Source organism: Asparagus officinalis, chromosome 8 (assembly GCF_001876935.1).
Source record: "Asparagus officinalis chromosome 8, Aspof.V1, whole genome shotgun sequence".
NCBI classification, from domain to species: Eukaryota; Viridiplantae; Streptophyta; class Magnoliopsida; order Asparagales; family Asparagaceae; genus Asparagus; species Asparagus officinalis.
Genome location: NC_033801.1, coordinates 12340374 through 12340869, shown reverse-complemented (window position 1 = coordinate 12340869; position 496 = coordinate 12340374).

Here is a 496-nt window from a genome sequence, read left to right as displayed (position 1 = left end):
ATAACTCAACTCTAAACCAGATATTTAGAGAAGTTAGCGGTCCCTAATCAACCTGTTCCTATTAGTTTATTTGTTTGGTTATATAACATTAATAGTTTGGCACCCACTGGGCCTTCTCTCTTTTTCGAGCAAGCATGTCTGGTTCTAAGTATATGGCTGATCAATCTATCCCTGGAGAACAACACCAGAGCTACATCACTCAAGCCTAGCTTGAAGAGATGGCTCAGAAGATCTCTCAATCCCTCCAATAGAAGCTCGTTACCTTCACCAGCGAGCTCCTCAGTCATCTTTCACAGCCGCAACAAACTACTTCTGCCATTCCACCACCCTCAGGAGGCCAGCGATCGGGAACTCATTCCCCTTGAGAAGCTCAGCGTATAGTGCCCCCTCAAACTCCTCATGCTAGTGCCAAGCAGTGGAAGGATCATGTCGAGCACACAACCCCACCACCACACCAGTCACCTCGCCCCAGTAGATCCTCGTTGGCACCTCCCCC